The 24,613-nt window shown below is 37.9% G+C and overlaps 1 long non-coding RNA gene across 1 annotated transcript in view; it reads left to right on the plus strand.

Annotated features, from left to right (window-relative positions):
* LOC113917027 overlaps positions 1–16,140 on the plus strand; it is a 65,526-nt gene extending 49,386 nt beyond the window's left edge. The window contains exons 2-3 of the long non-coding RNA XR_003518098.1: positions 6,845–6,943; positions 15,923–16,140. This is a non-coding gene — a long non-coding RNA (uncharacterized LOC113917027). The remainder of the gene's footprint in view (positions 1–6,844; positions 6,944–15,922) is intronic.
* Positions 16,141–24,613: the final 8,473 nt, after the last annotated feature.

Raw genomic sequence — 24,613 nt, forward strand, 5'->3', positions numbered from 1 at the left:
GTAGGAGACCCAATGGCAATAGAGGGTTTCAAGGTCTCTCTTCATTTTCCCCAAGGCACAATGGCCCTTGAGTGAACCAGACTAACGTGCAATCGTGGACAAATCCTCCTGTTTATTTTTTTTTAAGATTTCATTTGAGAGAGTGTGTGTGTGAGCATGAAGAAGGGGAGAGGCAGAGGGAGAAGCAGACTCCCTGCTGAGCAGGGAGCCTGATACAGGGCTCAATCCCAGGACCCTGGGATCATGACCTGAGCTGAAGGCAGATATGCCCAACCTACTGAGCCACCCAGATACCCCTTGGACAAATCCTCCTTGAGGACCATTCTGTGACTTCAGCTCTTCTTGAGCACAGCAACCCCCAAATTATTTCTCATTTATTTACCCACACCCTTAAGTATGCCTTCAGTGCCTAATGTCCTTGACCTGCCCTGGAGATATGACTATGGTACACATCCATTCTGAAACATTCTCCCCTTGTGTGGTACCCCAGCATGTACTCCCAGCCTCTAGGAGTACATGCTGGGGTCATGGGGTTGTGGAAACCTTTTTGTCTTGTGGCTACCCAAGGCATGCTTCTATCTGTGAGTCCCCTTAATAAACCATTTTTCATCCAAAAAAAAATTATTCTCTATTAGTACAGCATCTCCCTGGCATTTAACTAGGCCTTTGTATATGCCCAAGTGATTTAACTCTTAATTCATAAAGCTATATTAAGAATTTGATTTTAATGGGTTTTTTATATGTTACTAGTAAAGAAACCTCAAAGATATATAGTGGTTTTTGCTTTCAATATTTCCTTTATTACTGAAAGCTTTTCTATGGAGATTTTTATTTTGTAAATCTAACATTACTATACATATGCATGTGCTTATGAAATGCCAGTATCCATGCTAAGTACTTTACACACAACAATGCATTTAATCTAAAAACCTCATCCAGAATCCGAATCTGAACCCACAGTTGTCTGGCACCAATGTTCTTGTTCTTTAACTACACCACATGGCTTCATTCAGCATTGTATGGGCACTAAAAGAAATGTATATTTTATGCAAAAGAATGAAATTGGACCTTCTACAAAAATCAACTCAATATGGATGAAAAACTTACATGTAATACCTGAAACCATAAAACATAGGGAAAACTAGAAGAAAACAGGGGAAAAAGTTTGTTGGCATTGGTCTGGACAATTTTTTTTTTTTTATGACACAGAAAGCACAGCAACAAAGCAAAAATAAACAATTGGGACTACATCAAACTAAAAAGCTTCCGTAAAGCAAAGGAAACAATCAAAAAATGAAAAGGCAACCTACAAAAATGGGGAAAAAATATTTGCAAACCATATATCTAATAAGGGGTTAATATCCAAAATATTGAAGGAATTCATACAACTCAATATAGCAAAAAACTAAAAACCCAATTTAAAAATGGGCAAAGGACCTGAATAGACATTTTCCCAAAGAAGACATACAAATGAATAACAGGTATGTGAAAAGGTACTCAATATCACTAATCCTCAGGGTAAAGCAAATCAAAACCATGATGAGATAGCCCCTCACAGGTGTTAGGATAGCTATTACCAAAAAGACAAGAGATAAATGTTGGTGAGAATGTGGAGAAAAGGGAGTCCTTGTGCGCTGTTCTTGGAAATAGTAAATTGGTGCAGCCATTATGGAAAACAGTTTGGATCTTCCTCAAAAAATTAAAAATAGAACAACCATATGATCCACAATTCCACTTCTGGGTTTAAATCCAAAGGAAATGAAATTAGTCTCTCAGAGAGAGATCTGCACTATCATGTTCATTGCAACATTATTCACAGTAGCCAAGATATGGAAACAACCTAAGTGCCCATCAACAGATAAATGGATAAAGAAAATATAATATATAAAATATATATTATAAACACACACATATATTACATATATACTATATATTTAAATATTATTCAGCCATAGAAAAAGAAGGAAATTCTGCCATTTGCAACAACATGGATAAGCGTAGAGGACATTATGCTAAATGAGATAAGCCAGATGCAGAAAGACAGATACTGTATGATCTCACTTATACATGGAGTCTAAAAAAAAGTTGAACTTGTAGAACCAGAGAATAGAATGGTGGTTGCCAGGGGCTGGGGGAAATGGGGAGATGTTGGCCAAGGGTACAAACTTATAGTTATAAGATGAATAAGTTCTGGGGATCAGTTGTACATCATGGTGAGTATAGTCAATGATACCATATTGTATACTTGATTTGCTAAGAAAGTAGGTTTTTTTTTAAAGATTTTATTTATTTGACAGAGAGACAGCGAGAGCAGGAACACAAGCATGGAGTGGGAGAGGGAGAAGCAGGCTTCCCAGTGAGCAGGGAGCCCAATGCGGGGCTCAATCCCAGGACCCTGGGATCATGACCTGAGCCGGAAGGCAGACGCTTAACGACTGAGCCAGCCAGGCGCCCCAAGAAAGTAGATCTTAAAGCATTCTCACCACACGTACTACAAAGTTAACTATGTGAGGTGATAGATGTGTTGATTATCTTGATTACCACAACTATTTCACAGTGTATATTACATGAAATCTCATACTGTATACCTTAAAAAATCATATTGTACAACCCAAATATATACAATTTTTATTTATCAATCATACCTCAGTAAAGCTGGGGAAAAGAAAGAAATTTACGTTTGTTGTCTCAGCCATCTAGCTATCTGCTGCTGAGATGAAGATTTAGACATTTTGGTCTTTTTTTATTTTTATTTTTTAAAAATTTTATTTATTTATTTGACAGAGAGACACAGCAAGAGAAGGAACACAAGCAGGGCGAGTGGGAGAGGGAGAAGCAGGCTTCCCGCTGAGCAGGGAGCCTGATGCGGGGCTCGATCCCAGGACCCTGGGATCATGACCTGAGCCGAAGGCAGACGCTTAACGACTGAGCCACCCAGGCGCCCCTGGTCTTTTTTTTTTTTTTTAAGATTTTTATTTATTTGAGAGAGAGAGAGAGAGAGAGAGAGAGAGACAGAGATAGCAAGAGAGAGCATGAGCAGGGAGGAGGGGGAGAAGCAGGCTCCTCACTGAGCAGGGAGCTCCATCCTAGGACCCTGGGATCATGACCTGAGCCGAAGTCAGACACTTAACCAACTGAGCCACCCAGGTGCCCAACATTTTGGTCTTTGCAATTCAAAAACACTAGGAGACTTTTGATTTGTTCGAACTAGATTCCGATGACCTATCTTAATGTATTATGGTGAAAGGAGTAAAGGGAAATTTCTCTAATTTCCAAACTTATTTGAAAAATTTTCTATTGCCTCAGCCTACTCCTTCTCTTCTAAATAGATGTAAAGACAGAATGTGTGTACAAAATATAGCATTATTTAAATGAGAATCATATCAGTGCTCCGGAAGTAACCATACATTAGATGGTTCAAGATAATTGGCTTCCCTGTTGTTACAATTTATATAAGCCATGTGGCTACATTAACATTAAGCGAAAATTTGAGAAGGGAGGTATTTTAAAAGAATATATATATATTTTTAAAGATTTTATTTATTTGACAGAGAGAGACACAGCAAGAGCAGGAGCACAAGCAGAGGGAGTGAGAGTGGGAGAAACCAGCTTCCCGCCGAGCAGGGAGCCCGATGTGGGACTCGATCCCAGGACCCCAGGATCATAACCTGAGCCGAAGGCAGACGCTTAACAACTGAGCCACCCAGGCGCCCTAAAAGAATATATTTTTATAATGAAAACTATCTTGATATATTTCCTTATTCAGTACTATAGAGTAATAATCTTTGGTTGTTTCCTGACAAAATAGTATTTAACTTAAATTACAACTGTGGGCATGTATTACAACTTCCTCATTTCTGAAGGGGATTTATGTAGCATGTGTGTGTGTGTGAGAGAGAGAGAGAGCACAAAAGAGACAAAAATGAATCATATTCTATGAAAAATCTATAAATATTTAAGCCTAAAAAGTAGAAAGGAAGTCAGTAGTTCATTTAATTGAGGAACTTAGGAGAGGCTGGGGTACAAATAATAATAGTGCCATTATGAGCATCCTCATTTTACAGATGAGGAAACTGAAGCACGGAGAGGTTTGTTCAGTACTGCATCTCAGACTCTTTTTTTTTTTTTTTAAGACTTGTTTATTTTAATGAGAGAGGGTGAGCGAGGGGAGGGACAGAGGGAGAGGGAGGAGAGAATCCTCAAGCAGACTCCCCGTGGAGCCCAATTTAGACCTGACTCAGGGCTCAATCCCAGGACCCTGAGATCATGACCTGAGCCGAAATCAAGAGTCACTGCTTAACCGACTGAGCCACGAGGTGCCCCCTGCATCTCAGACTCTTATGCTTTGTTTGGAAAGAGTGGTTCCCTATGAAGTTTCACATGTCTGGGAAAGTGTTACATTGCCAGACTCTCAGGATGTGACTACTTCAGGCAGATGCTGGGAACATAAGATGCCTTATTAATTTAAGGTGTCCTTTCTCTACCATATTTTTGTTCTGGGCATCCTAGTATCATTACTCCATTGCTAGACTTAGTGCCTAGTATGTTCTAAATGTCTCAACATCTCTGAATGTCTGTTGTAGGATGACTGAGTATAGAAGTTTTGTTTTGGACATACATATGACATTGGGCTAAAAGTGGAAAGTGTAATTTACTTTAAAGAAATACCTTTTATAAATGACTTGTCTGTAATAATTGTTTCATGAATATTCTAAAAGTCATCTGTGGCTTGGTCAAGAGATCACTACATTTTCAAAAGTAAATCATTTATTTTCACATCACAGGCCAGAGCAAATGTGTTATCATCATGCCTCTAATATAGATATGACCCCTAAATTATAAGCAGATGTGAGTTGCTGAAACCTTAAGGCTTGGTCCCTTAGGAGCCCTGTCCCCTGAGAACAGCCCTGTCCCCTGAGAACTCCTTTGGAGTCAGACTGGCCGAGGTTGAATCATAGCTTTGAGGCATATTAGGTGCATGACCATGGGCATACTATGCAATTCTTCACTTGACTGACCTGAAGATGAGAATAATTAAGTTCACCATAAGATTGTTTTGTCAGTTAAAGAAAATGTATACATACTGACTAACATAATATAGACTGTATTAGCACTCTCAGTTGCAGGCATAAAGGAAAAGGAAGGAAGGGAGAGAGAGAGAAGGAAAAATAAAGGGAGTAATGGAGGGAGAAAAAAAGAAAATTGGTTATAATTTTAAAAATTAGCTTGGGGGCTCCTGGGTGGCTCAGTCGTTAAGTGTCTGCCTTCGGCTCAGGTCATAGTCCCAGGGTCCTAGGATGGAGCCCCGCATCCGGCTTCTTGCTCAGCAGGAAGCCTGCTTCTCCCTCTCCCACTGCCCCTGCTTGTGTTCCTGCTCTCGCTGTCTCTCTCTGTCAAATAACTAAATAAAATCTTTTAAAAAATTAGCTTTGGTTTCATTACTAAAATATTGTGCATTCAACTCTATTCTCAGGACTCGATCTCCCTGCATTTCTCTGGTTTGATTTTCTTGATATTTGCTTTATTATGAAAGAAGTTCTTTCTTTCTTTTTTTTTTTAAATTTTATTTATTTATTTTACAGGGAGAGACACAGCGAGAGAGGGAACACAAGCAGGGGAGTGGGAGAGGGAGAAGCAGGCTCCCCACTGAGCAGGGAGCCCAATGTGGGGCTCGATCCCAGGACCCTGGGATCATGACCTGAGCCAAAGGCAGACGCTTAACGACTGAGCCATCCAGGCGCCCCAGTGCTGACTCCTACCAACTCCATATTTACATCTTGTAGGTTTCCAATCTAACAGAAAAAAAAAAAAAAAAAAAGAGCAACTCTCCTCAGAAACACCTAAAAAAGCCCTGGCCTCACTTTGATTAAATCAACTTTTCGCATGTTTCCATCCCTGAAACAGTTGTAGGTCCAGGGAAATTCAGTGTTCTGATTGTCCAGACCTAGATCACACACCCAACTCTTGAATCAGGGACAATTTCAGCAGCATTCAAAGCATAAGGACTGAAAGCACAGGAAGTGTGGTTCCCCAGAGGAAAATATAGAGTATTATCAAGAGAAAGGAGAATGGACACTGGATGGCAAAATCAGAAAAATGTCCACCACACTGGCATTTAACTAAATGGCAGTTGTTACTATTATTGTATGTATTTTTAGGCCACTTACAGAATCCTATTAAGCCCACTATATTTTTAAAAATCACTTTATTTAACAATTTTACTCAGAAAATATATTGACTTCCAATCTGGGATATTGCAATCCATCCCCTTCGGTTGCTTCAAGGTAGGCATAATGAGCAATTCCATGACATATCTATGTGGAATTCTCATTTAATTTTTTTTTTTAAAGGATCACTTCCTTTTTTTTTTAAGGTTTTATTTTATTTTTTTTTAATTTATTTGGGAGAGAGAATGAGAGACAGAGAGTACAAGAGGGAAGAGGGTCAGAGGGAGAAGCAGACTCCCTGCTGAGCAGGGAGCCCGATGTGGGACTCGATCCCGGGACTCCAGGATCATGACCTGAGCCGAAGGCAGTCGCTTAACCAACTGAGCCACCCAGGCGCCCCCTCATTTAATTTTTATGAACCTCAGTTTCCTTGTCTCTTTCTAGGGAGTAACCCAACCAATTTTCTTTACTTTTGACCAAGGTATCTGCTCCCTCCAGAAAGTAACAGATTATTACTTTTCTCCCCTCCTATTGTTGCAGAATTAAGGACCAGTTACTTTTTTTAAGGCTTTTTAAGTTATTTTCAGTTATTGTTTTTAACTGTATATATATATCTATATATATACACACACCATTCCATTCCATTTCTGGTTTCTCTTTTTTCATTTTGACTCTAGAGGGAAAGATGGAGTACACACAAATATTAATTGTGGGCTTTGGAGTATCCTAGGAACCGAAGCAAAGTGTATGGACATCTTGGGTGTTGTAACTATGGGGTGAGTATCCTAGACCTTTGCAAATAAAGGGGGGATTGGGAAAGATGAAGTGAGTTATGTCTCCAACAGGTGGATCATGGTATTAAGGAATGACAAATTACTGTCAGAGACCAAATCATTGCCTCTTTCTGTAAAAGTTTTATTAGAACACAGTCCCGACCCATTTATTCAAGTATTATCTGTGGCTGCTTAAGTGCTACAATGGCAGATGGAGTGCTTGTGATAGCGAATCTCTGGCCCTCAAAGCACAGGATATTTATTGTCCAGCCCTTGATAGAAAAAGTTTGTCATCCCCTGCTCTCAAGTATGGAGGATATCAGTTTGGGTTCTAAAAGAATTGCTCATTGGACTAGGGTTTAGAATACAACGCCCAGGCTCCAGAATCATAAACCAGAGAGATGATTGTTAATAATTAAGAAATTCAGTTCTCAGGTAAAAAGGGCCACATCCAGGGCAGAATCTCAGTCCTGCAGGGCCAGTGTAGAAGAGAAGGTAAGGAGGCAGAGGTTATACTGGTATCCAGGACTCATCCTTGATGCAATGGATACTCAGTCTGGTTGGAGGATGACTTTGTGGTTAGAGTTTGTGCTGAGATACCAGATTTAAGATCTGAGAAAAATGTCTTATTTACCTCCACTTCAAAGGTGTGGGGACCATAAATTCAGATTTTCTCCTTGTTGAGGTAACTTGGACATGGAGAACAGCCTTGGATTGCAATAATTCCTTCCAACCCAGGGCTAGGTTTAGGGAGGAGAGAAGCACTTCGTTGGGGAGAAAGAAGTTCTGACACTATAGGCCTTTACTTAGACCTGTGCCTAAATGAGGTTGAGAATGGGAAAGCAATAAAACCTCCCAAGTGCCTATAAGCCTGGGGAGTCTTTTTCCTTTTGTATATTGCTTTAGATGTCAAAGAGCCATAGCTCCCAAAAAGAAATACTTCTCTGCTTCATATCAGTGGCTTGCAACATGATATTTAAGTCTCTCAACAGGCTGATCTGTTTGGCTAATCCCATACCCCAAATTAATTATTCTTTTCTCTATATTCTTATTTCATCTAGCAGAGTAGTCAGGATACCTTGCCTTATATTACAATTATATGTGTACATATATTCTTCCTGCCAGACTAGGCATTCCTTGAGAGCAAAGACTTAGATTTACCCACTTAAATCTCCCCTGAATTCTTATTTAGTGAATGCCTGTTGACTTAAATAGAATTTAGTTAAATGAGGCTTTTTATACCCTGCTAGGGCTATGGTAGATATTGATACAAATGTGACTCTTCTGTTATAACCCATTTTTCCCCGTGATGGATATGTCAAATTGCCTACTACACCTGCCATCTTCTCTAGCTTAATTTGGCTTTTGCCCAAGTCCCTAACTGACCGAGGCTGGTTAGGATTTCCCAGAGAGAACTCAGCCATGGAAGGTCTTTTAGTTCTAAAAAAACAGAAAAGTGCTTAAGAAACAGAGGTCATCTTTAAAAAGGAGAACTACTAGAGTAGCTCACAGATTTGAAGCTATCTCTGAATAAGCAAGCTTCAGGGAGGTGAGAAACCAGGGCAATTCTGAGGACTCCAGATCAGGAGCTCAGGAACCCTTTGTCCCAGGCACCCCCACTCAAGATTCAAATTCCTAAGAATATGTTTAAACCAATTTGATTGAAGAGTTCAATCGTATAATTAGGAAACAGGTTCTTTGGGGATTTTTAAAATCAGAAATTGGAAATTAAGAGCTGTAGAAAGAGAGGTCACAAAGAGGCAAACAGATCAAACCAAGAATTACTACAGGAATCTGTCCAAGGGCAGACTAAGATACCAAGATTCTCTCTCAAGAATGTGAATTTAGAGGGGCGCCCGGGTGGCTCAGCTGTTAGGTGTCTGCCTTCGGCTCAGGTCATGATCCCAGGGTCCTGGGATCAAGCCCGGCATCGAGCCCCGCATCGAGTCCTGCATCGGGCTCCCTGCTCGGCGGGAAGTCTGCTTCTTCCTCTCCCACTCGCCCTGCTTGTGTTCCGTCTCTCGCTGTGTCTGTCAAATAAATGAAATCTTAAAAAAAAAAATGTGAATTTAGAGACAAAACCCCCCAGACAAAAGGATGAGTGACTTTGGGCTTAAAAGTCATGTAGACCAAGACTGGAGCCTTGCTGAGAATGCAGGGAAACCAAGGGCACTGACAGAGAAGAGCAAAAATGAGGACAAGCCTGGCCTGGTGGTCCCTGAAGGGTGAACAAGGTGACTTCATTTCCTGCTGGCTTCTCCTCCTTTTCTTTAGCTTACCGATGCGTGATTATTTTCCTTGCCTCCACTGTGTTCTAAGATATCCCCCCAGTTCATAAACAGGAAGGTTAGTAATGACCTTGTATTTTGGAATGCTCAGCTACAGAATAATTGAAATTAGAATTCTCCTACACACCAAAGAGAATAGAAAATCAAAGATAATCTCAGGCAAAGAGACACAAATCCCATTTGCCTATTCTGCCGTTTGGTGATAATGAGGGTGGTAGTGATTTAAGATCTGTTTAGCACTTCCTAAATTCCTAGCACTGCCTGAAGCATTTACCCGTATGGTCTTCTTTAATCCTCACCACGGCCCCGAGGGGTAGGTAGAATTATTAGTTCCATTTTGCACGGGAGAAAACTAAAATATAGAGAGATTAAGTCATGGAGCCAGGATTCAAATTCCCTCATTTAATGTGAAAGCCTAACTTCTTAAAAGTGCATTATCGCTTCAGAAACTTCAGGAATTATGGAAACTACAGAAAACCTGAATGTTGGGGTGCTTCAAAACCTTATAAATGCCTCTGGATCAAAAATTTCTTTCTCTCTCTTTTTTTTTTTTCCAGATCCTGCTTAAACTCAGAGTTACTATTTAGCCCCTAGTATCTCCATTAATAGGTGTTTCTAGCTGGACCAAGAAATGAAGCTTTACATGAAAAGTTTCCATAACAGTAGTAATATTAGTGACCATTTACTGAGCAATTACAAGACACTGGGAATATGGCTTATGAGCACTTTATACTTATCTCATTTTATCCTCTCCACAACCTGGTAAGATAGATAGTACCGTTATTTCTGCTGTAATTACATAATATTGTTATATAATAAAATGCTTAGAATACATGCAGAGCCATTATACAATATTTCTCTAATAAAAATGCAGCTCGGAATAGGTGGTAAGTTAAATATTTCCTTAATGAAACCATGGAAGGATTAATTATCTCTCTGCCGCTTTTAACCCCTGAAGAGTGTGTGTCTTCTTTCTCGCAGAGGAGCTGTCTTGTCTTTAGCAGAACTTATGTCAGAGATAATGTCACTTGACTTAGATAGATGTTTTTCTCTCTCAGAATGATTCATTCTCAGGACTGTTCTTTAATCGTTAATATCTCCATTAAGAAGAGTTTCTTGAAAGAGCTTCACAAGGACTCGATGTGAAGGAGCGTTACTGGTCCCCTGCTGCTGAGTGCAGTGAGGAGGAGACAGGTTCCTCAGCCAGCCACTGGACGCCACGCTCCATCAAACCCCAGTCCATGTTGGCAGAAATGCAGGCTGCAGTGCGAGCAGATGCCAAGAACCCCTGTTCTTTCTACCTCGTTACTCTTTTTTCATTGGACTTCTGTGTGCCCTTTGTAGGCCAACCCACAAATTACTTTGAGAAGGAGAGATCTGCCCTTGGGCCAACTTAGGAATAAATTAGTTTCCTTGCTAAGATAGGAAAAAGTACTAGTGAACCTTTAAATATTGAACTCATGGGTCAAAGAATTGGAAATTACTTCCCTCTCATATTAAAATCTTTGGACTGTGTTGTTCTAAAACCATAGCATTAGATTACAGTTTACTTCTCTGTTACTTGGCCAGTTGTGAACTTGGCAGGAGGTGGTTCTGTGGTTTAAACAGGTGAAAAAAAAAGGTAAATTGACAAAACGGACACGTTTTTTAAAAATGAGACCTTCAATTTGATACTATATTGTTGATGACAGTTATTTGACTCTTTATAGTCCAGTCATAATGAGACAGGATACTGCATAAGCCAAAGACCACACAAAGGGTGGATGGTAAGTATCAAGAGGGTGTGGAGGAAGTGGGTTACAACCTCTTATTCTCCCAACTGTAGAGTCTCATCTTGCCTTGAAAAAAAAAAATCAGTTCAAAAAAAATACATGCAGCCCTGATGTATTCAGGAACAATAGTAACCACACACACAAAAAAATAGGTTTATTGAAAGATGCATGACTTTTTCACCTTTTTCCCTTCCACAGGGACTCGCTCTCTCCACCAGGCTCTCTCTCTCTTTTTTTTTTTCTCAAATGTTATTATTTCATGTCATTGTGTCAAGCTTAATCTATTGGAAATTCCTATGTCCTCTGTAATTTAGGTCTTAAACAACATATGATTTACCCTGTTATTAAAAAGAACATTCAGCTGCCTTCCCCGAATGGAAGACTGTCTGGCATCCTTAATATTCTTCTGTAGAAATTGTGATGACAGAGAGGTAAACCTGAGTAAATCCACTGTGTGGAGCCCCTTTAAAATTGGAGGACCTTGTCAATGCATTAAAAGTAAAAGTTGGTTTTTTTCTAAATATCCTTGCTGGGGCCCATCATGCATAAAAAGGGGCCACAGCCCATTTGCAAGGCCTCTGAATGAACTCCATTCATTCTGTACTTGGAAATGTCTCTTCAGCCACAGAGAAACAATAGTTATAACCCAATTTCTTTGGCGCCAATATCAGCAGAGGAAAAGCCAAGAGACCATTATGAAAACTAGCAACTTTTCTTGGTGATTATGTAATTCTGTATTCATTGATCATGTTTGTGTATTTAAATAAGCACTTTTTAAAAAGATTATAAAGTGGTTTGGGAATGCTGTAATGTCACATTTCACACATTGAACAACATTTTAAAAATATAGGGCTCCAAAGTCATTTGCTTATTGTGGCTACTAAAGTTTATAAAAGCACACTAACATGCACCGTGAGGCTTTAAGAGGAAAGCCTTTGTGTTTAATTACTGTACCTTAAAATCTGATGAAATTTCAAAACTACAGTTTTGTTAGGTAAATCCATTAATCAGTTTCCACATTTACCTGTCGAACATGTGGTTCTACATCAGTGGAACATGTATATCTGGAGGTAGTAGCAACAATCCCATGTGTGTCAATACCATTTCCAGTGGTGTCTAGGGTAATTTTTTAAGTAGACTCCACATATGGAACCCAATGTGGGGCTCGAACTCACAACCCTGGGATCAAGACCTGAGCTGATATCAAGAGTTAGATAGATGCTCAACCCACAGAGCCACCCAGGAGCCCCTAGAGTGAGTTTTCTTAAGTGCAGACAGATCTGAGCATGTCACTCCTTGCTCACAACCCTTCACTGTTTCCCGCTGCTTTCTTCAGTGGGTCTGGCTCTCTCTTACTACATAATGCAGTTTCTGCATGTTGCTGCCAAGAATTCTCTACCTCCCAACCCTGTGCCCCCACCCCTTCATCTGACCAACTTTTACTTATTCTTGAAGTCTTAACCTTAACATTACCTTTTCAGGAAGACTGTTAGTTGTATTAACTATTAACTCATGGTTTAAAATCTAGGGTATTGGGGGCTAATTGTATGGGGATTCATTGTTGAAGGATAATTAGGCACAGATTGTGAAAGACTTCCTAACCTGTGCTTTCAAGGTTTTGAATAGGAAGGTGATATCAGTTCATTGTTTTAAAAGTTTGAAGGATGGATGGATTGAGCCTTAAAAGAATGTTTAACATACCCATCTGATTAATCATCCATGAACTAGGAAACACCACACTAATGCTTTTGATGATCCCATCTTCGCTCTCCCCCAAGCACTGTGAAAAATCATTTGCTCTGATTGCATTCTTGGAGACCCTGCAAATTCATAATTGAAAAATACCAGCTGCCAGTATTTGGCTTTATGTTGTCATTTACTTGGTTAGTGATGCTAAATATAATATTAGCTGAATATCATATATAAGTAGTGTATATTTAATTTAATGAAATAGGTGAGAGAGCAGGCTTTATGGAGTTCTGGTTTAAAATTCTTCCTCTACCACTTACCAGGTGTATGAATGCGGACAAACTATTTTGCCAACTTACTTAGCAAAATAAACTCCAACCAAAGGGTGCGGAGATTGGGACAAGGAATATAGACACTAAAGCAGTTTGCCAAGCATGACATTTCTTTGAATTTGAGAGTGTCTAAAAATCCATGTGGATCTTGTATTCTCATCCATAATGTACTTCTAAGATAAAAATATTTTTAAGTTGGGGAAGGGGATTAAGTTGGTTGGTGGTTTATTGTCTCAAATTTTCTGTACAATTATTTCTCCAAGAAGACACACTGTATTTATCCTATTATTTGATGCACACCCCCACCCCTGTACAAAAGCTTATGAAGTGACTAAGGGAATTACCAGAAATGTAAATATAAAATCTCATTAGAGCAGAAATTCTGCATTAATCTTCAGCCATTGATCACAGGGTACACCCTAAGAATACTTTATTCTAGATGATTAAAAAAAAAATCGAGCTCAATAATGTTACAAAATAAACCCATCACTTCCCTCCCCTCACCATCCCTAAAGCCAGATTATCCCAACTTTCCTGGATTCACCATGTTTCTAGTTATTCTCACGGAAACATCAGGAGGCACACTGGCGTATCTCTTTTCCTTGTCTTCCCCGAATATTTTAGTTAAATATTTTAGTCTTTCGGGTGCCTGGGTGGCTCAGTCGTTAGGCGTCTGCCTTCGGCTCAGGTCATGATCTCAGGGTCCTGGGATCGAGCCCCACATCAGGCTCTCCGCTTTGCGGGAGGCCTGCCTCTCCCTCTCCCACTCCCCCCTGTTCCCTCTCTCGCTGTGTCTCTCTCTGTCAAATAAATAAAATCTTTAAAAAAAAATTTTAGTCTTTCTCCACACAATCCACCTTAAACATATAATTCTTTCTATCACTGCGGTTTTCTTTTCCAACTATTTCTTGCAGTCAACAGCTCAGTTGTTTATTATTTCTTGCCTGGACTATCACTGAGGTCATGAACAAGTTTTCTACATGCGCTCTCTTTCCCTTTTCACTTAGCCTGTATACCATATTCCTTCATTGTCTCTTTATCAACTATGAAATTAAGCATTGATTTTCAAGTCAGGACTTCCCCCACCATATTATGTTGACCTTCCTTTCCAGCCTTATCTTTCCTACTCTATTATGTGACCCACACTCTACAAAATGAACTGCCCACTCTTCTCTGAGCATCCACTAACTCTCTTGTTCCAAGCCTCAGCACCAACCAATCCTGCTGCCTCTCACTATGTGTCCAAGTATCTCACACACTTCCTTCCCCATAAATCCTTCCTTGATCATCTCAGCTGAGTTTCTAGAGTCTCTTCTTTCATTTATTTGTATGGAAAAAATATTCATGCCTAACATGATCAAATGATAAATTAGCCCTGGGGATTTAACAATGGCTAAGACAGAAATGCACCCCCCCGCCTGCCGCCAATGCAGAGGTTATAATCTAACAAAAAAGAAGACTTGACAGCTAATTTCACTTGTCATGTTTTAAAAAAATTCTGTGCATGTTTAAAAGGGTAAAACTTAGGCTGGGAATCAAATATGGCTTCTCTGATGCACAGCATAGGCACAGATCTGGAGAATGAAGAGATCTTAGCTAGGTGAAGTAGCAGGGGGTTAAAGGCATTTGGGGACAAGAAAGAGTGTTTTAGGCATAGGGAACAATATATGCAAAGGCCCTGAAGTGGAAATGAGCATAGCAGATATGAAGAACTGAGAGAAAGCCAGTATGGGCAGTCAGACGGGATGTAACATGAATAATAGGACAGGGGAAATTGAGATATTAGCAAAACTTGGATTGATGACCTGTAGGATCTAAAATGGGTTGGAACTGAATAAAGTAAGGAGTGAGGATAGAGAAAAACAGGGAAAGAGTAGAAGAAACAATGCTTAGAGACTCTAATGAGTTTGAGGAAAAGGATGATAATGGAAGTTCAAGGGGAGAAACTTTTTGTTGGTGAGTCCCATATCTCATTTCTCATTAAACCTTGTAATACATACTCACTTCCTATGTTTTGTCATATTTTATAGTTATCTACATAATTGTCCTATTGTTAATACTAAATTATGTCACCTGGGTACTAGTTAATAATTATATTATTATTAATAATGTGAGCCAATATTTACAAGTAAAGAAGTCTTTGTGGCTGTTATTTATTTATTCTTTGATCATTAAATGGGTTTTTTTTCTCTATCTCATTTCTGAATTCATCTTATATGTCATTTGTCAAATACTGATTGCCACAGTTTAGCAAGCATAAAGAAAGGCACCTAAGAATTATTACATGCTACAAAATAATTTTTTTAATTAACAAATGAGGCCATTTTCTGGAGTCTCCTCTCTCAAAACATAGGAAGTGTTAGTATGTCTAGGCCCATCCACAGGATGGGACAGCACAGAAAATTAAGATTCAGTAGATCAAATTTCCAGCTTCTTAATACTCTTGCTGCTTAACCTAGTTACTGAAATTTTCTTCATTTTTGCATTCTAGTGGGATTGCTTCACACTTGGGAGAATGAATGCACATGCACTAAGCCATTTTCAGAAATGAGTCACTAAGACTATTACAACCTAAACAAATGAGCCACTTTTTGCCTAAAGTGTCTCTTTTTAATGCGCCTTTGTATTTCTCCTACATTGGCTTCATTGAGCCTGATGTGTATTTTCTTTGTATGTTTATCTTACACAGATACAGGCAGGATGTCCCTGTTTCTTCAGTTAGATGTTAGATAAATTCACCATACATTCATTTTCAACCTCATTTTTAAAAAAATGTTTTAATTACACAAAGAAGTCATCCACACATGATATTAGGGACACAAAGTTTATGGAAAATGATATTAAAAACATACGCCTTCTAAAATGTTGGTGATCATCGTCTTCCTCTTTTTGTTCTCCTAGGTTCTTCCTAAGGATGGTTAGTCCAACGAAGCTGTGGTATATGCACTGAAAGAATGCAATGCTCATCCCACTGGCACAGCCAAAAGCTATGGGTGTTAGGTTTCATGGGAGAAACCATCAAGGACAGTGCCATGAAACATAAGGATCCCTGGGTCACCACAATATTATAACTCAGTGACAATGGCTTTGCAAGCACTCTAAAGTTCTGTCTGAGGTCTTGTAGGCGACCTGGAGTAGGTCGGACGTAGGTATGCTTTGTAGATATCTTCAGTCGTTATCATCTTTTTAGGAATTCAACCATTATTTTTTATATCTTGAGGAATTAAATAATTTTGTATGTGGTGTGAATCTGAGCATGGCAGATGGTAAAAGAAATAGTTACATGTTTTTCAAGAAATAGAATTTTATTATGTTTTGAAATCCCTCTAGATGCTTTCTTACAAAGCTCCCAATGACTTAGTTATAGTTACAAAGTCAACTGTCTCAGATGTCATGTCTGAGCTCTTGCTAATCTTTTAATGAATTCTTTTGCTATTTTACAATCTTGTGATTCATGTCTGTCCTTAAGTGTCCATTTGTCTTTGTGTCTCTGTTTGTCATATTTACTTCAGCTACTTTACATAAACTAGAACTAGAACTCCCTGCATTCTATAGAATAAAAAGCAATCACTTTTTCATCTTCCCACCCCTGATTGAAAGAAATCCTAATTCACAGAGCGATGGCTAAAGCTCTGCCTTGCTGATCTTCCTAGCCATAGGAGCTGTCCAACTCCCATGTGACCTGCCCCTTTTAGAGGGAACCTACCATGCATGAGTTAGGGTCTAGTTCTTAGCTGTACAAGTTAAGAAACTTGGCTGACCCACTAACTAAATCTTACTTATTAACCAAAATGCTATGGTCTATGCATTTATAATAATGTGAATTTATCTTGTTATTTTGAATAAATAATATATCAAAAAGACTTCATATTAATATATCAAATATAGCATATAAATTTATAACAGAGATTTCTAAGGCCTCAATGAGTATAGTATATAGAAAAAGCAGTGGATTAGAAATAAGGAGGCCCAACATTCTTATCTCAGAATGCTGCTGATATTATCAATATGCATTTGGGGATAATTGTTTAATTTCCTGGGCCCTGGCAAGAAAGGGGACAGAAGTAGAAGGCATGTCCATTCTTTTAAGGAGTATGATCCAGAATTTGCCTGTATCTCTTCTGCTCATGTACCTTTGGTCAGAGCTTAGTCAGTTGGTCACATGTAGCTGGAAAGGAGGCTGGAATATGTGGTCTGTACCCATAACCTGTAGGATTGTATTACTAAAGGAATTGGATTCTTGAAGGACAACTAACAGTTGTTGCCATTGTCCCCTTTTATCTGGAAAGCAAATGCTCTCAGCACTGTCCTTCCTCTCTCACCTCCATGTGCATTTATGCTTAGCCTGGAATTGGGTCATACGGTCACCTTTAGATTCAAGGAAGCTAGGGAAGCAGGAAGCAGGATTGAAAAAACATGATTAGCTTTGATCAAAGGATCCCAGACTTTCTTGGTACACAGCTCCCTTGGGGTCTCAGTAATTTTCTCATGGTGCCAAAAGAAATACATAAAAGCTCTATTTACAACTTAGTGGTCATTTGAATAGATTATACACATAAATTGAAAGAAAGTAATACTTTTTCTGTGTTTAAATAACCACGAGGTACAATGGGATAGATACACCCATCGGGCACTCTGCAACTTCACGACATTGGAATCGGATTGGATGGTACGATTTGTTGTTCTCCATGCTTTACATGCCATACCTGTTTGTTTGTTTGTTTTTTAATCACAGCAACCACTGAAAATCCAGCTCTGCAATGGTATGGCCCAGTCTGAAGGAATGTAGTGATTTAATACCCTAAGCTAGTAGTTTGTACACTATCCAACAGATGTTGAGTCGCACTGCTTCTCTTGAAAATTAAACTATGCCATGGCCCCCCAGTGAGTTTACTTTGGCACCCTTGGAGACGGGGCACACGGTTTGAAATCATGGACTTAGACGAATCGAATCATGTTCCATTGTCTGCGACTGGACATATTGCTCCCCCGACAAGAATCAGGTTTCTTTTAAAGAGGAAGAAGGGAGAATGGAAATTGTGTAGGAAACTAACAATTTTTGTCTCAGTCTGTCCCAAACAAACTATGTACTCTTAGAACAGCGGTTATGTCTGTTCTTACAACTATCTTATGTAGAACAGTTTTTGGTACTTAGAGGTAATCCCGTACATATTTATTAAATGGAGAAATGAAGATATATGATTATGGGTGTTAACCACAGAATGCCAAATTATAGGAGATTTGTTACCTATACAGTAAGCTTCCATGTGAATTCAAGGGCCTGGACTAAGCCTTCCTCACCTCTTACTGTCCAGGGTCCAGCAATTATTTGGCACATTCTAGATGACAAAAAAGTGTTGGTGGGATGAATGATTGGATGTCTCAGTGAGAGCTAGTTCTGCCTCCAAACACCATTACAAAGGAGTTTCATTACACAGATAATGAAAATGCTTATTAGTGAACTCTCAGTGTAAATGTCCATGCTGACTGTCAAGAGAGAAAAAGAACCACTCTGTCTTATCACTGTGGATCTAAGGCTTTCCTTTGTTACCACAGTCACCACTAGAAAAACTGACAAAAAGAGAAAAGCAGAACTTTTTTGAGCTATGAGAAGGACTTTTTCCATAATGGTTTACATGGTCAGCAGCTAAACTATCTCACAATTCAGGATCATTCCATAAAGCCTGGAATGTGACTTTTTAAAAAGGAGCCACCAAATTTTCTAAGTATGATAGATATTTGAGCAAAATTTGTCTTTCTCCTTTTTCTGGTCCCCTCAGCCCAAATTCATTTTTCTGTATTTTTTGCGTTTTTGCAACAAGAGAAGCCATTTAAGCTCTTTGCCCTTGGTTTCCCTGATCGTAAAGTGTACAGCTTGGTGCCACTGTGTGAAAGCATGTGATGTACTAGCATGTTAGAGTTATGTATGGATCTAAAAATTTCATATGGTTGGGCGCCTGGGTGGCTCAGTTGGTTAAGCATCTGCCTTTGGCTCAGGTCATGATCCCAGGGTTGTGGGAGCGAGTCCCGCATTGGGCTCCTTGCTCCGTGGGGGGTCTGTTTCTCTCTCTGCCTGCTGCTCCCCCTGCTTGGGCTCTCTTTCTCTATCAAATACATAAATAAAATCTTTTTTAAAAATTAAAAAAATGATAAAAAATTTTCTGGTTATTTTATTTTTCTAGTAGTTTATTTAGAAAGTTATTTATATATCTGTCTCTATCACTAATTCCAAAAGTATTTTCAAGGCAGAGTCTATGTTCTTTTCATTTGGAATCCGCAGAGCATTGCACAAGACCTGGTACAAAATAGATATCCAATATATGTTTGTTGAGTTGGTAAACTATTTCTTATCAATATTTTTCCAAAAGCATGGTGTTTTGTTCATATTAAATTCTCAATGTGTGCTAAAAATCATCTTTACTTATTTCCTTCAGTATTCCTGAAAACTAAGGAAAATCAGGAATTATTCTCCCTGTCTTGTAAATGGGAAAATATAATTATCTTTAATGATAGATACCAAATTTTGAACTTGTACTATTAAATAAATAAACTAGTTAATATATTTCAAAACATTCTTTGTTTTACTGGAGAATATTATATGTATGTGTATATATGCGTTAATATGTTTTTCTACCAATGTGATTAAAGCTTTCACTGAGCATTTACTAGATGCAGGTCAATGTCCAAATGCCAGACTGATGTTGCAGTCAGTTTAATGTTCCTAAATTTTATTTTTAAATGCATTTTTATTTATTTGTTTTTCCAAGCACAAAAGCAATACATGCTCATTGCATGTATTTTATATAAATATAAATATAAACATATATATTGCATATATCCTATAATTTTTTATGGATCTGCTTACATGTGATAATATTTTGGGTGCGACCTTTTAAGTGAAATTAAATCATACGACTCACACTATTTTGCAATTTCTTTTTTTCCCCCACTTTATAGTATATCTAAACTTTTAATTGTAAAAGATCTTTCAACTGATAAATATAAATTCTCCAGGTCTGTTTAATTGCTAGATCTTACTTTTAGATGTTCACAGTACCCTATACTCCTACTTTAAATTACTTATCACACTTTTAATTTCAGTTAGTACTTGTAAAATTATAGGTCTTATTCCTGTTTCCCTAAATAAATTATAAATTCCATGAATAGCACACACTACCTGAAACTTATGCATGTAACAGCAGTAGATGCTGTGAGTGAATGAGTGAATGAATGGGGGGGCCTCCGTCCCAAGACTTTCTTTACAAAGCCTGTGTTCTTGCCATGTTTTCATACTGCCTCTCCTTAGGAATTCCTTTATTTGCTTTATATGCTAAGGTATTCTTATTATTTATGATTATATTATTTTTAATTTTTTTGTTTTAGAATTTATTTATTTGAGAGAGAGAGTCAGCCAGAGAGCACAAGCAGGCTGAAGGGCAGAGGGAGAAGCATGTTCCCCGCTGAGCAGGGAGCCCGATGTAGAACTCTATCCTGGGACTCTGGGAACATGACCTGAGCCGAAGGCAGACGCTTAACTGACTGAGCCACCCAGGTGCCCAATTATTTTTAGTTTTATGTAGTATAGTTTAGGTGAATGTGAAATCAGAGAAATGAGCATTTTAGATATTTGGAAGTATAATCATAATAATTACACAATGATAAAAATAATCAACATTTTAAATCTTTTATATTATTGGAGCTTACTAGTTTTCAAAATTAAAAAGACAGTGAAATACATTCCTAAAGTGACTTTATTTCACTTTTCTGACATATTTTTCTGTCCACTCTCTTTCTTCTTTCAAGAAGAAAAAGTTTCTACACTAAAATATTAAATGAAATGATAAATGGCAGAGATAGTTAGTTAACCCTAGTAGTTGTTCCCATGGTGGTAGGGTCTTAGATTTGTGACCCTTCACAATGGATAGTCTATTTCCAACTTGTAACCAGGCATGGCCAATAGCATGCAAAGAGGAGTGTCTTGTGGCAGTTTTCATGATCGTTTCTCAGGAGACAGCTTGTTTTCTGCTCCTGTGGAATGCAATGCCGACATCTTGGACTGTGAGCTTGAAGCCTGGTAGGACAAAACTTGGAGATCAACAGGTCCTGGGTTCCTGGCAGCATGAGTTACCCTGTCAGTCATGAACTGCTTCCTGGACGTTTCTATGAGACAAAAATAAGATTTCTCCTTTATTAAGCTATTGTTTCTGTCATTTGATAGCACACCTAATTTTAGCCAATACAGACAATGAATCTGAAATTTTGAAGAAAGTCCCTGTAAGCTTACTTGCCACAAATAACTGGCTTCTACCAATAGCATTTTACCAAAGAAACTATATGTGGCATTACTCCCTATTTATAGATAAAAAGGGTCAGTGTAGTTTCAATTCAGATTCTAGGTCAGTGCTTTCCACGGGACTGCATTTACATGCCAATTGACAAGTGGTAAGATGGAATAATCATAGCCTGCTTTTCTATACAGTTTAGTATTTGTTTTAAGATATTAATCTCATCAGTTTCTCACAACCACTCCTAAAGTAGGTTCATAAATGACAAAGCTGGGGCTAAGATAGTGTCATCTGTACATGGTAATAAAACTAGACAGTTGACTAGTTCCCTGGGTTCTCATTCTTTATGCTTTTTATCATATTGTTCGCCTTTTTAAGCCTCATCATAAAGTATATTATCTTACATTTTATTAATCAAATTTGAGAAATTGTTTTTCCCATCTTCATTGTAGACACATGTTCATCTGTACAAGTGAGAGAAGAGCATGAGCACCGAAGAAGACTTTATTGTTCATGAATAAGGTAATGTTTCTCTCTCCCTCTGGGAAGGAGTAGACAAAGAATATATCCAACTTAAAACACGCTGGGTTCAAGGAAACAATAGTACTAATTGTTACCTATACTCTTGACCTAGCTACTGGATAATAATGTATTATTTCCAATCCTCAGAAAATCAAGCCCTCTATTCATTGACTGAAACAGTATAAACCTAATTGAAAAATTCACATGGCGAAAAAAAGCCCAACTGCTGACTGAGTGTTCTAATTTAATTAAAAATTAATTGAATTAATTCATTTCAAAAACTAATTTTGAAAATTTCAAGCTGAAAATTTTAGTATGCAATTTGCATTTGTGGTCATGCCCCGGTGCTCAAATCTCAGTATTATTCAGTTTCCCGACGGACCCAAATATGGACAGCCTTAGTAAATAATATTCTCCTCTACTGCCTTTGTGATTGTTTTGGTTACTGCTCCATATTGCTTTTGCTGCAGCCTTTATCAGAAGGACAATCTGTATAGAGAGATATTCTGACCTTGACCTTTTTCTCCAACTCACTTTAAAAAGAAACCATTTTGGGGAGTCTCTGATAGTTTCTCTTTTAATTTGTCTGCTTTTCTTACTGTGTATTTTGTTCCCTTTTGCTTGTGTGGAATAGGGACGGAATATTGATGACTGAAAGTCTGGATTTTTTCCAGGCATTTATTTTGGGACAAGCTTTCAGTCTGTTTGCACGAGTACCTACCCATTGCTCTGTCCTACCCTCTCCCCATAGTATGACAGACTCTTTTTCCCCCATACAGTGGGAAGAGTGGGATTTCTTTTAAGAACCTCTGTAAATTTAAGTATTTACGAGAGGATTTCTGGGAAAACATTAGATAAGGCCCAGGGAACTCATTAAGGATAATAAAACTAGTTGCTCTGACTCTTTTTTAAAGGAAATATTCTTAAACCACTTCCGTGCAGTTCCATCGTTAAAGTTGTCTCTAACTTGACCTTCCCTGAATAGCTAATTCTCATGCAACTTCCTTTCCCCTTCTACAGCATGAAGTATTTTACTTAGATGATCTTTCCCGGTACAGACATTTGCATTTTAAGGAATCCGGAGATGTTGACTCACTGTAGTCCCCTGCTTTTTTTACACATCCCACTATTCACTTGAAAGTCCAAATTTTGGGTGTTTTTGCTTTCATATTTCCATGCTATGAGAACCTGAGTATGGTGAAGCTTTAAAATGAAAGTTAGAAGCCCTGATTGTTACTGGATAACTTTGACCAATGACTTTTACATTTCTTATTAGTAAGATGTATATATGATTACTAGGAATCAACTATCTATGCATTTGTTTGGGTTTGCCTAACTAAAGTCAGAGAAGCAGTAATTAATTACTAGTAATTAACGCATAAAAGGACTACAAAGGAAGGGTTTCTCATCATTTAATTGGCTTGGATTAAAGAAAAAGAACAGTTTTTTTCAAACCTTATCACATGATTAATTTTAAAAGACTAGCAACCTTCCTACTGAGGAGTGTAAGATATTTTTTCGAAATGTACTTCCATAATCATAGTGATTTTCCAACAGTCCCAAGAAAGTAGGTAAAATAACATCATAGTTATATTTATTTATTTTTTTGTCAAAAACAAAAGTAAAGTACCCTCTTTTATGGCTCCTTGATTCTTTCACTCCCTTGCAGAACAAATTTCAGTTCCACATTAGACATAAAAATTCCTTCATTTCATATCTCAACAGTGTCTACCTTCTCTGAACTGTTATACATTTCTTTTCTTTTTTTTTGAACTGTTATGTATTTCTTATATACCTCTGACATTCACTCTAATCTTTCCTTACATACATTGTTGCTGTTCTCTAGAATGTTTTGAAATGCCTACCATCTTCTAAACTGTATTTAAGTTTGCTAGAAAAAAAGGATTGCATAGTACACTTACTCCCAAAGTTCTATCTATTATCACAGAATAAATCTTAACAAATAAATCATGACAACTTGCTCCTTAGTTCCTTGGCAGTGGAATGTATAAAAATAATTGCTGGGGCAATTAATATTAGTCTACATGAATAAATAAGAAACAATTATGATCAGTTTCTCGAAATCGTATTATTTCTTTCAAACATAAACCAGTGTAACCCACTGTAGTAGTAAAGCATCTTTTAGTTATGGGGAGGGAGGAAATAACTAAAGTTTTGCAAGCATAATATTTTACATTTTACAGCATTTTATATTTTTCAAAACTGTTTTCATGTGCCTTATAGACACAAAACATATTTTAATATAACAGCATGCCATTTAAAATTAATGTTAGATTTTACCTGAAATACTTTGAGAGATGGTATAGAATGATGGAAGTATTAGAATCAATGTGCTAGGGTCTGAATCCTGGCCCCACTACTTATAAGCTGTGAACTTTGTCAAGTTACTTAACCTCTCTATATCTCATTTTCCTCATCTGTAAAATAGACATGATTGTAACAATTGGTTGTAATAATTAAATAAATGGATACATATAAGGCACTTAGAATCATGCCTAGAACTTAATTAGCAGTGAACAAATAAATGTCTGTTTTTATTACTATTTGGAAAAAAATTTCAATGTTTTATGATTTCTAGCTGAATTCAGATTACCACAAAATTTATAAAAAAAAGGACCAATTGTAGTTGATAATTTCTCTAACTACAGTGTGAAAAACAGAGATATAACCACAGTGTCTTAAATTTTTCTATAAACTATCCCTTACCAAGTACATAGGATAATTTTTTTATTATATACTTAAAAATTACTTGATTATAGTCCAT

Source organism: Zalophus californianus, chromosome 4 (genome assembly GCF_009762305.2).
Source record: "Zalophus californianus isolate mZalCal1 chromosome 4, mZalCal1.pri.v2, whole genome shotgun sequence".
Taxonomy (NCBI): domain Eukaryota; kingdom Metazoa; phylum Chordata; class Mammalia; order Carnivora; family Otariidae; genus Zalophus; species Zalophus californianus.